The sequence below is a fragment of the Rhinopithecus bieti genome, unplaced genomic scaffold (genome assembly GCF_001698545.2).
Source record: "Rhinopithecus bieti isolate Rb0 unplaced genomic scaffold, ASM169854v2 scaffold_53602, whole genome shotgun sequence".
Lineage (NCBI taxonomy): Eukaryota > Metazoa > Chordata > Mammalia > Primates > Cercopithecidae > Rhinopithecus > Rhinopithecus bieti.
Window position 1 is genome coordinate 55,871 of NW_016820692.1, and position 13,809 is coordinate 69,679.

General features: G+C 38.7%; 1 protein-coding gene across 1 annotated transcript in view; it reads left to right on the forward strand.

The window, feature by feature from the left end:
- The window catches only part of LOC108520486 (FAS-associated factor 1-like), a gene marked incomplete at its 3' end in the record, with an annotated part of 145,947 nt that overhangs the window by 53,713 nt on the left and 78,425 nt on the right, over positions 1-13,809 (forward strand). The window contains exon 2 of the mRNA XM_017859897.1: positions 3,218-3,264. The remainder of the gene's footprint in view (positions 1-3,217; positions 3,265-13,809) is intronic.

Genomic DNA, 13,809 nt, shown 5'->3' on the forward strand with positions numbered 1-13,809 from the left:
ATTTCACCAAACTTTCAATTTTACCCCTGTTTCTTGTGTCTTTTTTTGTCTTTTTCCTGTGGATTCTATACACTCAAGAAATCAATATTCTTATGGCGGGAAAAAAAGCAAACAAAAACTTACTGCAGCTGTTCTTCTTACAGTTTCTGTCTTTATGCTTTTCACACTAAATGTTTTAAGAGAGTCGGTTATTCTTAGTTTCCCATTTATCTTTTTAGCTTTTATAATTTAGTTATTGTTAAACTGTTTTAAGATATTTCTAATAACCTTAGGCCTCATATTCTTAGTGTATTTTCAAATTTTCTAGCTTTTGTGTAATATCTCCTTATAGTTTCTTCTTTGCCTCCTCTGTAACACTTTCCCAGTCTTTTTCCTCCTATCTGTCCTTTACATTTTATTTGTCTTTGTTTTGTTTTAGTGAATTACTCCAGATTTTATCTTCGTCTCCTTTTTCTTCAACAAAGAAGATAGCTGAGTGAGGGAGAGAGTTAGAATATTTCTAGAGCTTCATTTATTTGCCTTTAAACAGATGTTGCTTTACTGAAATGTAGCTGTGATTTTTCAGTTACGTTTTGGACATCTCCATTTTGGTATTAGCTGAATTTTTCATAGTAAAACTAACTGTCGAATATACTTGGTCCTTCATAGAAGGCAAGCTGTGTTATGTTCATCACTATATCTTAATTGTCTAGCATAGTGCTTGGTACATAGTTGGCAATTAATACACGTTTATTATATGAACAATTGATATTCTCCTGTCACCTGAAAGTTAACATGTTCAAAATTGAGCATATTAGAATCTGGAATTTTCCTTTGCTTCTGTATCTTCCTATTGTTTGAAGCGTAGATCAAACGTCCCCTCTTCTCTAAAGTTTTCCTTAATCATCACAGTCAAAAATCTGTTTCCCTATTCTCTATTGCTTTACCAAATTATACTTTTATTGTACCTTAATTCTGGATTACATTTTACTTATTTATGTACAGAGCTTGCCACACATAAGATTGAGGTCAGGGGCTAACTTCTCCAAGACAAATTGACTATTTAAAATAATGTAAGATTTTGGGAAAGGAAAGGGTTGAAAAGTGGTTTTGTGTCACTGTTCCTTCTGCATAGAATCCCCTCCCCATCTTGCTACTTTTCACTCATTCTTCAGCCTCAGCTGAGGCATTTTTTAATCCAGGTTTTTCTGAGCCTACTTTAAGTCTTGAATAGGTGACTTTTCTTTGTATTCCTCTATTATTAATTCCTTTAATAAATAATTATTGAGTGCCTTTAATGTGCAGACACTGTGCTAGACAGGCCTTTTGGAAACAAAAAGGCAGGACTTTTGTGACTGAGCATGTAATGTTTAGCTCATTATACAATTATGTATTACACAGATAAGGAAACTGAGGCTCAAATAAGTTCAGTGAGTACACTGAGGTTACCAAATTAATCAATGGGAGAGGCTGGTTCCAGACTTTGGACTTTCTGAGTCCTTGGTGTTCCTTCCATTATACTTTGGCATTCCTCAGTGAAAATGTTTTTTGAAAGATTTGAACCAAATCTTTCTAAGCTCTGGTATTTTGTTTCTTTTCCAGCACCACACAGCCTTCTCTTAACCATTTACTGTTATTTACCAAAGGGGATATGTGTAGATGGAACCATTGCTGTCAACAAAAAGAGGATAGTTAACCTGGTACTGGGCAGAAATGCTTCCATTGAATTTGTGTCTTTGAAAACTGATTTTAGCATTTGCTTTACTCAAAGGATTTATAAGCCTCCAGAGTTGTCAGGGTTCTGTGGTATCTATTGTCTATATTAATCTATGGATTTCTTTGTTTTTTTTTTCCCACTGGAACATTACAGCTTTCAAAATTCATAGCAAACACCCTACACTCTATTTCCATTCAACAGTATGGTGGTATGAATTTGACCCACCTCTGGCAAATACTTAAGTTAATATTTCACAAAATTCCCAAACTCCTGTTGGCAATTGATTTCCAGGCAGCTGATAAAACATTGAATTGATAGGTGTATTTTGTTTTTGTGGGTTATTCATTTTGATGTGCATACAGAAGGGTAGGGAAGGAGAAGTTGTTATGGTATAAAGACAGAGTTGGAAAAGTTGGGCTTATGTTGTTGTTTGTTTTTGTTTTGTTTTGTTTTCCTGAGAATATTCTCCGTTACCCTGCAGTAAGCTGTCTACAGTCCAGGATTTGACAGCCTGCTTGCTTAATAGCCTTCAAAAACATCCATGTCCTGTCATACCTGTGCTATATTCTGACTACTTGGTACTGCTTAGAGATTAGCTTTAGGGATGTTTTATATAAGGAAACCTCTCCTCTAATGCTACCTCCTTTTGTCACCTGTTAATAGTCATGGTGTTAGGTTTATTGAAGGACTTTTGCCTCTATATTCTTTTCTTCTCAATGTTCTTTTCATTAGGAGTAATGGCCGGGCATGGTGGCTCATGCCTGTAATCCCAGCACTTTGGGAGGCCGAGGCGGGTGGATCACCTGAGGTCGGGAGTTTGAGACCAGCCTGGGCAACATAGTGAGACCTCATCACTATAAAAAGTGATTAGGAACCCCATCTCTACTAAAACGTGGAGAAACCCCGTCTCTACTAAAAATACAAAAGTAGCCGGGCTTGGTGGCGCATGCCTGTAATCCTAGCTAGTTGGGATGCTGAGGCAGGAGAATTGCTTGAACCTGGGAGGTGGAGGTTGCGGTGAGTTGAGATAGCGCCATTGCACTTTAGCCTGGGCAACAAGAGCGAAACTCCGTCTCAAAAAAAAAAAAAAAAAGAAAGAAAGAAAGAATAATGATCATAACATGAAATAGTACATTCATTTGTGATTTTATATCTTACTCTTCTCAGTTTGACAAAGGAAATGTTTATAATATTAAGTTACTGATTTTTCCTGTTTTGACATCCTTAAACTTTGGGTTCTGTGGGTGTTTTGCCTGAATTAGAACTGTGGAATTAGACTTTATGATTCAAGGTTTGGGGATATTACATGTCAAATGCATGTTTTTAAATTTTTTAAAATAGTTTTATAACTGAGAAATATAGAAACATGTATTTAGTAGACAACATTTTGCCTCACTAAAATAATTAGTATTATCTTTAAATAAATTTTTAAAAATATACTTATTTCTTTTGAAAGTGTTCTCCATCACACTTGGCATTTATCTGTTTCTTTCAATGGCCTTCTCTGTTTCTTGTTTGCAGGCAGCTATCAATGGTGTAATACCCCAGGAAAATGGCATTCTACAAAGGTATGTTATAAAGTGCTTACCAGTTAAGATGACTTAGCAGAACAAAAAACAGCTAACTTAATTTTTTTTAGTTTTTAATAGAGCATTGATTTGGGGTATATAAGTTCATTAATATTGTTCTTTCAGATATTTCTAAGTATTATATTAATTCCCTAAAGTCTCCAACTTTTAACTGTATAAAATTACTACATATTTGGTAACACCATCTTTTAAGGTGGTTTTAATTTTTAAGAAAGCTTTTCAAGCTTATTCTTTGATTTATAAGATGAAAGGAACTGAATTTTTTTGTTTGTTTGTTTGTTTTGTTTTTTTGTTTGTTTTTTTTTTTGAGACGGAGTCTTGCTCTGCCGCCCAGGCTGGAGTGCAGTGGCCGGCTCTCAGCTCACTGCAAGCTCCGCCTCCCGGGTTCACGCCATTCTCCTGTCTCAGCCTCCCGAGTAGCTGGGACTACAGGCGCCCGCCTCGTCGCCCGGCTAGTTTTTTGTATTTTTTAGTAGAGACGGGGTTTCACCGTATTAGCCAGGATGGTCTCGATCTCCTGACCTCATGATCCGCCCGTCTCAGCCTCCCAAAGTGCTGGGATTACAGGCTTGAGCCACCGCGCCCGGCCAGGAACTGAATTTTTTAAACTATTAGCACTGGCTATTGGTTTAATAACCCCAGAATATGGTTATCAAACTTAACGATACAGGCTTTATCTCCAGGCTTACTACAGACATTTTCTCCTTCCCTTTTAGGTTCTAAATCAAGTGTATGATAATTTGCAACAATTTGAGGCAGTTCTTAATAATGCAACTTTTTAGAGTACTGAACTATTTCACTTGAAGTATCCAGTGTTAACAAGTGGAATGGTTTTATAGGTTTTGTGTTATGGCCAGAAGGTAAAATTGGAAGAGAATTATAACAGTTACAACGTAATTCCTTAAGTTAAAAATAAATTCATGACTTTTGTCTCCTTAAAAATTGGAGACTCTGGTTCTAGATTAAAGAACACTCTAAAGTCTTAGGAGGTAAAACCATTCTCCCTTCCAAGTGTAGTTTAATTACTTGATTTTTCCCGCCTTTCCTATCAATTCAAACTTTGGCTTGAATTTTGGTGGCTGGGATTTCTAAGTCACTGAAGCATGATCTGCTAAGTGCAGATGAGGCAAACAGAAACAGCAGATTAGGAATGAGGTCGTTTTGGAGAGCGAGAAAAGTACTCTTGCAGAAACATCAGGAAGTTCACCATGAACTGCAAAACGTGCTGTTCTTTATAAGAAACCATATATTCAGGATGGAAGCAAAATTCTGTTTGATACCTGTACCACCTTTAATGATTAATGGTTTTTAGATGAAAGCAATGATAAAACAGACCTATACCCCCATTCCTCTCTTTTAAACTGTCAGAACGATTTTCATCCAGAGTAAATGTGGCTGATTTCCAGAGTTTCTACCAACTTCTGTTTGTTTAATTTTTAGTTTGTTGTTGTTTGTTCAGAAACATTCAATTCTATCGAAACCCTTGCCTAGAAAGCGAACCAGATGAACTTCCTTTATGGTCATTTTTTTCTTAGTTTAGAAAGTTTTACACTGCTAAATATCACTCCAGTTTTATTTTTGAGTAAATGTTATTGCCGCTTTTGTGCCAAAGTTTTGCTATGCAAAATCTGTGTGGATTCAGCTACTGGATTCTGAATACATATTGGATATATCATCCAATTAATAGCATTTGCCATAGGTGAATTGTAGAAACTTCTTCTCCCCTGGAAACATTCCGTCTTTCCTGTCACATATTATACTTTTTGTTTAATATATTTTATGACTAGAAATTCAGTATTAAACTGATTTCTCATAAAGTTACTATAATATTTGGGGTTGAACTTTGATCAGAGTAGGATTTTGTTGGTTTTGTTTGCTTTTTTTTGAAGGAATGAATCATATGTCTACAGGAGAAAATCAGTTGTATCTAGTCATATTCTTCAACTATTTCCTTCCTAACATGGTTCTTTAGCTTTGAAATCATTGTGGATTTAACATAACTGAAAATTCCTCTTGTGGCCGGGCGCGGTGGCTCATCAAGCCTGTAATCCCAGCAACTTTGGAGCCGAGACGGCAAGATCACGAGGGGCAGGGAGCGAGAACCGATCCGGGCTGACACGGTGAAACCCCCATCCTCCTAACAAACAAAAAAACTTAGCGGGCGGAGGTGGCGGGCGCCTGTAGTCCCAGCTACTTGGGAGGCTGAGGCAGGGAGAAGGCGTGATCCCCGAAAGCGGAGCTGCGTGAGCTGAGGATCGGCACTGCAATCCAGCCCGGCCACAGGCAAGACTCCGTCTCAAAAAAAAAAAAAAAAAAAAAAAAAAAAAAAAAGAAAGAAAATTCCTCTTGTATGTCTGCTGACCAGAGGAAAACAAGAGGGCTCTTTGTGTACTTTCTCATAGGCTTTTTTTTTTTTTTTTTTTGTGACGGGAGTCTCACTTTTCCCCCCAAACTGGAGTGCAGTGGCCGGATCTCAGCTCACTGCAAGCTCCGCCTTTCGGGATCACGCCATTCTCCTGCCTCAGCCTCCCTAGTAGCTGGGATTATAGGCGCCCACCACCTCGCCCGGCTAGTTTTTTGTATTTTTTAGTAGAGACGGGGTTTCACCGGGTTAGCCAGGATGGTCTCGATCTCCTGACCTCGTGATCCGCCCGTCTCGGCCTCCCAAAGTGCTGGGATTACAGGCTTGAGCCACCGCGCCCGGCCTCTCATAGGCTTAACACTGAAAGTAGAAGGCACTAGGCTAGAAATGGTATATTCAGGTGGTTAAAAAGATCTTTGTTTTGTATGTTTGGTTTTTATAATAAAGTTGAATTTATATAGTCTGTGTATACAACTGACTGTTAAATTGTTAGTCCATCCCTTACTTAACAAAGAAAGGAGGTATCAAATACTATAGTTTAAAGAAATTACTATATAAAGCAATATTCTCATGAGATAATGAACTTTTGGTAGGAAATAAATACCCACCTCACTGATACATGTGTTGATGCTAAATTCCTTTGACTGGAAATTATTATTATTATTATTATTATTGAGAGAAAGAAGAACCAGTATGTGCCTTATAGCTTTTCTTGAAATCAGGTTTTGTATGAATCCAAGAGGGAATATGATTTTAATGTAACCATAAACTCCAAGGGAAAGAAACTTTTTTTGAATGCTTAAGGCAGTGTGCTAGGCAATTGACATATTTTTATTCATTTTATACTCACTACAACCTGTAAGAGGTAAATATTTATATTTTATGTATGAGGAAATTCAAAGTTAGAGAGTTTACATAGACTTGCCCAAGTTCACAAGCATAGAAGCAGGTGGTGAAGTCTAGATTGTCTTACTTTAAAAGTCATGCTCTATCTTCTCTATTACTCTGTCTTCTTCAAGATCAGTCAGTGAGGTATTTCAAAACTTTTAAGATTTTTCCTTTGAGGGCTGGGCATGGTAGCTCATGCCTATAATTCCAGCACTTTGGGAGGCTGAGGCCGGCAGATCACTTGTGGTCAGGAGTTCAAGACCAGCCTGGCCAACATGGTAAAAACCCTGTCTCTACTAAAAATAGAACTTGAACCCGGGAGACCAAGGTTGCAGTGAGTCAAGATTGCACCTCTGCCCTCCAGCCTAGGCAACAGAGTGAGACTCCATCTAAAAAAAAAAAAAAAAAAAAGATTTTTATTTTGGATAAAGAAGTTGAAATTCAATACATGTACATAATGTCTTTCTTCCACAGCTTTGTTTTTTATAGTTATTATTTTAGTTGTAAGCTATTAAAGGCAGATATTATTATTCCTCATTTTATAGGTAGATAGGATAAGTCATAAAGTGACTTGGCCCAGATGTTACAGCGTGATGTTGATGGAGTCAGGAATATAAGCAAGGCTTCTGGCTGTTTCTCCAAGGCTTATTTCACTAGACATTATACTGCTAACACAGCATACTGTGTGTAACTTATGCAGTCATAAATGTAAACTATTCATTCAGTCATAAACAAACATTGAGTATGTGTGTTTACGTGGTCTTGTATATTATTTATTTAACATATTGTCCAGAGCCTCTTTAAAAATTATTTTGGATATATTTTAGGAAGAAATGTTAGTGAATTACTTGTATAATTGGAGAGCTGATGCCATGTTTTCTAAAAGTAAACTTTATAAATTAATAGCATAATTTAGCCACTCACTAAGTGGATGGTATTTATTAACTCATAGTTGTTTTATTACCCAGACAGGTGTACAGTATATTCATTTGTCCATTGTTTAATTCATGGAGAACACCTAGATAAGACAACATTTATTTTCAAACCTTGACCACTAGGCTTTCAGAATATATAAATGCCCAGCTTTTTTGACTTAGAAAATAGCCATTATAGCTAGTTAGTCTCTATGTATTGCTGTGTGTAATTTCCATTTTAAAAACCTGATTTAATTGATTCACAAGTTTATCTCTAAAATAAATGTGGAGTTTTTTTTTGGAGATGCCTAAAGATTTTGCCATAGCATAGACTTTAAAAAATTGAAATAATAAACAAGTACAGAGTTCCTGTTTACTTTTCTTTCTGTTCATTGCCTTCCAAGAGCCTGAGTTGTTTGTAGAGGAAAGTTGAGTAAGGATAAAAACACTTGGTTGAAGTTTTAGAACTAAATTTCTACATAGAGCTTCCAAATTGGTGTCATTTTTATATTTATTTATTTTTAAGGTACAGGGATCTTGCTATGCTGCTTAGGCTGGACTTGAACTCCTCCTGAGCTCAAGCAATCTTTCTGACTCAGCCTCCTGAGTAACTGGGTCTACAGGCATGTGACACCTTGCCCAGTTTCCCATTAGTATCTTTTGTTGTTGTTGTTGTTGTTGTTTTTTGGGAGACAGGGTCTTGCTCTGTAGCCCAGGCACAATCACAGCCTTGACTTCCTGGGCTGAAGTGATCCTGCCACCTCAGCCCCCTGAGTAGCTGGTACTATAGGCGCTCACCACCATACCTAGCTAATTTTTGTATTCTTTGTAGAGATGGGGTCTCATGACGTTGCCCAGGAGTTCTAGACTCCTGGGTTCAAGCCATCCTCCCACCATGGCCTCACAGAGTGCTAGGATTACAGGCATGAGCCACTATACCTGGCTTCCAATCAATATCTTTTTTTAAAAAAAGATATTTATAGATTAGTAAATCTATAATGATTACATGATTAGATGATCAAATAGAAAAGAATAGCAAGGCCAAATTATAAGATCGTGATTTTCACAGCTGGGAAATTTTTTTTTTTTTTTTTTGAGACGGAGTCTCGCTCTGTCGCCCAGGCTGGAGTGCAGTGGCCGGATCTCAGCTCAGTGCAAGCTCCGCCTCCCAGGTTTTACGCCATTCTCCTGCCTCAGCCTCCCGAGTAGCTGGGACCACAGACGCCCGCCACCTCGTCCGGCTAGTTTTTTGTATTTTTTAGTAGAGACGGGGTTTCACCATGTTCACAGCTGGGAAATTTTTAAAATGCATTTACTCTTTTTTGATTTGAGAATTTTGGATGCTTTTGTATTCTTTGGATCTCATTAAATGTTAGTGAAAACTGATGGGATCATTCATTGACTGGTAAGATCTCTCTCTTCCTCTCATTTTTTGGATTGCCTTTTTGTTTTGAGACGAGGTCTCACTCTGTCACCCAGGCTGGAGTGCAGTGGCATGATCTCAGCTCACTGCAACCTCTACCTCCCAGACTTAATTGATCCTCCCACATCAGCCTCCTGAGTAGCTGGGCTATAGGCATGTGCCACCAAGCCTGGCTAATTTTTGTATTTTTTGTAGAGATGGGGTTTTGCCCCAGCCATGTTGCTCAGGCTAGTCTTGAACTCCTGAGCACAAGTGATCCTCCTGCCTCAGCCTCCCAAAGTGCTGGGATTATAGGTGTGAGCCACCGCACCTGGTCTACCCTAGCAATTTTACCAGAGGGAATTTTAAATAGGGAGTAGGTTACACAGATGTGGAGAAGTTTGAAAGATCAGAAAAGGGGTAGTGAGACAACCTAGATAGAATGACTGCAGGAGGCAGCTGTACCACCAAGCGCAGGTATGGGTGGTTCTTTCTGCTTGGCGAGGAAAGGAGCCCAGGGCAAGAGCAGACTTGTAGCTTCAGTGAGAAGGGTAGGGATGTGGAGGTCATGATTCCCATTCCAGACCAAGAAGCAGCAACTAGAACACATCTACCAAGGAGACCCCCTTGCCAACCACCAATGGGCACAAAGGAAAGTGATAGAGGAACAAAGGAAAGAGGCTGATGGAGGTTGAGGTTAACAGAACTTTATTTGTAGCTCATTGGAGGAGCCCTAGGAACTTGGCCCCAGACACATGAGAAGGAAATCCTGTTCAACTGATACTGGTAGCTTTGGCAGGATGCAGAGAGACTTACGGAAAAGGTGCTGGGAAAAAAATAAAAAGCTAGAAGCTACCATCAGTGGTTGATGCTAAAACAAAATGAGTGCCACCGTTGGGGTGATATGTCACTGGTAGGGTGATGTTGATAGGATCAATGTGCAAACTGCAAGAAGATAGGGGTGTGTGTATGTGTTTGTGTGTTTGCTGCCAAAGTTTCTGTTCTGTTACTGGTCATAAGGCCATAGTTGATACTGTGAGTTTATTTCACCATTTATTCTGTATTCCCTGTCAGCTAGCACCTCAAATGGTCAGGGATTTTTGTTTTGTTTTGTTTTGTTTTGTTTTTGTTTCTTTTCCCCCCGATGGAGCATCTTACACCTTCATTTTTGAAGAGTCAGAATCCTCAGTTTACCTGCTTTTTTATTAGTTGTAATTTTCTGTTCTTACTAGACATGCCCCCCAAAAATCTCCTGGGCTCCAGTCATAGTCCATTGTGTAGCAGCAGCCCAGTTTTTTTCTTGGTAATCAGGACCAGTCACTGTAGCCAGTACTCCTTCCCTAGGTGGTGATTCAGTGCCATGAGGAGTGCAAAATGGCCAAGCAGCATTCTCAAGTTCCAATTCGGTGGAAGTGTTGTGGAAATGTTACATCTTTGGGAACCATGATTTCTGAACCATCAGCACCCAAAGTTGCAGGAGGCAAAAGTTTAGTAAGCTGTTAGGCATGTAAGAGGAATCACTGTGAACACTTAATTCCCATACATGTGTTTTCTGGCAGTATGAAAAATAGTGTGGTGTTTTGGACACTGATGTAAACCATTTATACCACATACTTTCAAGAGGAACCCTAATCTTTGAGGTTATCTCCTAACCAGTGTCATAACTGAATCTTTAGTAAGTCATTCTGTTGTTCTGTCAAGATAGCTGCTCCTGGGTAATGGCATACACAGTGATCCCAGTGCTGCACTTCTTTTGCTGTGAAACAAGTTCCTTAGAACCAATGTTGTGTGGGAAACCATCAATACTTAGGTATTCCCTAAGTCCTTGAATGGTGGTCCTGACAGATGCATTGCTGTCAGGTAAGTCAAGTTCCTATTTAGAAAAGTGTCTTTTTCAGGGAAGATAGATCACTGCCCCCTCCGTGATGGAAATATTTTATTACCAGGTCCCTGGGAAATGGCATCTTATTGGGGACTCAGTATTAGACTCTGTCACTTGCAGCTTAGGCACTTCATAGTTTGCCTAGCTAGATGCAGCCTTGGTGAGGGGAAGTCCATGTTGCTGTGTCCATGCGTAACCTCCATCTCTGTTGACGTGGCCACGTTGTACATTAATGCATCAAGCAGCCTCAGTAGGAATGGAAAAAAAGCTGACTGAACAATGTCTTCTTATCCATGTTATTAAGATCCTTTTTTAAAATTGGTTAGCCTTTAGAGAATATTCACTTAAGAAACAAATATATTTAGCCGGGCGCAGTGGCTCACACCTGTAATCCCAGCACTTTGGGAGGCTAAGGCGGGTGGATCGCCTGAGGTCAGGAGTTTGAGACCAGCCTGGCCAGCATAGTGAAACCCTGTCTCTACTCAAGATACCTCCCCTCCCCCCCCCCAAAAAAAATTTAGCTGGGCGAGGTGGCGGGCATTTGTAATCCCAGCTGCTCAGGAGGCTGAGGCAGGAGAATCGCTTGAACCCAGGAGGCAGAGGTTGCAGTGAGGCAAGATTGCGGCATTGCACTCTAGCCTGGGCAACAAGAGTGAAACTCCGTCTCCAAACAAACAAAACCAAATATATTTATATTCTGTGTGCATTCTAAAGGATCTATTTTCATATCTCTTCTCCAGACTTTCTTGTCATCCAGTTTTCCAATTTTATTCTTTTCAGGACCTGAACTGCTGGCCAACCCATCATCTATTGCCTATGATTCAATGTAGATTTATACCTCAGGCTATCTCTCCTTCCAGATGAAGTGGTGAACATAGTACAACATTAAGTTCTTCCTAGTGGGAGGCTTTTCTTTCACTGCTATCTTTCAGGGTTATCATTGATTGTGGTCATAGTACTACAGCAGTGTAATTTTGGTTGGTGCCAGCATATTGTACATAATAATTTTTTCTCTTCCCAGTCCAAATTTTTTTTCCCTCAGTTAACTTAGTTATTTCTTATTAATTGTTGGGAAATACAAAGTACAGCTTTCACCCTCATGTGCTTTCAACCACTGGACTCTAGAAACTTTACCAAGGTGGCAGCCCCTGTATTTTTGTGGTATGTGTCTGCTAATCCCTAACATGCATGCGTCCTACCAAATTATCAAAGTATAGGTTTAGTTTTCCTTATTTGAAGTGCATAGGATCAGAAGTTATTTCACGTTTCAGTTTTTTTCAGATTTGGGGATATTTACTTTATACATACTGGTTGGTTGAGCATCCCTAGTCCAAAAATCCAAAATGTTCCAGTGAGCATTTCCTTTGAGTGTTATGTCAGTGCTCAAAAAGTTTCAGAGTTTGGAACATTTCAGATTTCAGACTTTTGGATTACGGAGACTTAACCTATACTTGCTGCTTATGCACTTCAGGACCAATCTATGTTGTCATCAGTGTAATATCGTTCTTTGGAATGTCAAGTTAATCAGGATCTCTACAGACTATTATTATGACAAAATGTCAAGTTAATCAAGATCTCTACAGACTATTATTATGACAAAGAGCAGGAGAGTTGATGTAATCTTTAGGAAAAGACAATGAAGGTATAAGTGTACCCTGCTATGTGAAAGCAAAATGCACTTCCCAGTGCTTACAAATTAGTGTAGAAAATAAAACACATATGCAAGATCATTTGTTTCCAGTGGTCTCTTCTTACATTACAGTCCTAACTCTATGGATCAGGAAACCAGTATGGAATATCTACCAGTTACTGAGTGTGTTTTTTTTCTATTATACCTCCAGGGCCTAGGGAAATAACTGCAGGGTAGATTGACTGATCACATTTACTGTGAGCTGATTTGGGCTAAAACTTCACTTCCAACTCTAGTCTTTCACTTTTGTAAATTCCCCAGTAATTAGCATCATTTTAGAGTTAGCATCTAGTAATCTCCTAAAAATCTGGATATTTTCTTTTTATTGGTACACAGATACTCTAGTAAACAGCTGCAAGTGTCTTAATGGAAATCTTAGAGGAAAATTTACAATAAATACTTATGGTACTGTTGTGTTTTAGGGGACCATGCCTCATTTAATCCAGGGGCTTTATGTCTGTGAACCAACTTGTGTTTGGAAACTGGAAGTGACTTTGATTCTCCATAGTGGTCACTGAAGTCAGGATTTAGGCTACCAAGTCTGGGGTTTCTACTGTTTATAGATCAAGTAGTGTTTTAATAGACTGACCTTTAATTTTATTCCTTAGAAATACCATGCTCAGTTCGAGACTCCGTCTCAAAAAAAAAAAAAAAAAAAAAAAAAAAAACCAACCAACCAACCAAGCAAGCAAAAAAACCACATTCAGTTAAGTACTTCTAAAGGTGTCTGTAGGTCTTGTACGTCATAACCTTCTTGATTGTTACTTTCTGTCCATGCTGTGCATTAACATGATTGTTCTTACCTTTTCTCTGTCAAATTTTGCCATTTGACCTCTGCCACTCTGGAATCTGATCAGCTTGTTCAGGAGTCTTTCTCAATCATGTCATCTCCCCATGTCATTCCCAACTCACAGAAAACAGTCACCACAGAGTTTTTCAAATACAGATTCACTTACTAATGTATTTTAAAATGCTTTAATACTGTATCCTCCAGGACCTCATGGATGATGTATAGGATGGTATGTATATATTCGGATTATACATGGTAAATCTACTCCAGCATTCCTGTTTCTTTAAGCATCTGTATTTCTTCTACATTATGCTAGGAAGGTTCAGGCATCTCATCCATATGAAATGTGGACTCTTTTGAGATTTTTCATTTAGTCAACTAGTAAACTATTAAGAGTTTAAGCTAAGAGCTTTCACAAAAGTGGAGGCTAGCCTTCTCAGTCATGGGAGAAGGAGCTGTTCACCCACGTATCCTCATTCCATATCTTAGGGCCTCACTCCTTCCAAAACAAAGGGAACTTAGAAAGTATGTTTATTCAACTTTCACCATAATTCTGCAGTCTGCAAAATTAAATTTTGGACCCAATTCTTGGCAGA